We start from the raw sequence: 213 nt of genomic DNA, 5'->3' as shown, positions 1-213 counted from the left end.
GTTTAGCTACTTTTTTTTATGCAATTTTTAATTATCACATCCATTTCCAATTTGATTGTCCATCTTAATCTTTCTATTACGAATATATTTACTTTATAACTATAATTATACATAGTTATTGTTTCATAATGGTTTTCATTATTTATACAATGATCATCAAGATTTATCATTTTCATATCTTCATCTTCCTCATTACTAAATTGGAATTAACAA

General features: G+C 22.1%; 1 protein-coding gene across 1 annotated transcript in view; it reads left to right on the top strand.

Annotated features, from left to right (window-relative positions):
- LOC119586527 (tubulin-folding cofactor B-like) overlaps positions 1-213 on the top strand; it is a gene marked incomplete at its 3' end in the record, with an annotated part of 10165 nt that overhangs the window by 3702 nt on the left and 6250 nt on the right.

Source organism: Penaeus monodon, chromosome 21, assembly GCF_015228065.2.
Source record: "Penaeus monodon isolate SGIC_2016 chromosome 21, NSTDA_Pmon_1, whole genome shotgun sequence".
NCBI lineage: Eukaryota > Metazoa > Arthropoda > Malacostraca > Decapoda > Penaeidae > Penaeus > Penaeus monodon.
The sequence above is the reverse complement of the archived record's forward strand: the minus strand, read 5'-3'. Positions and strand labels throughout refer to the sequence as shown.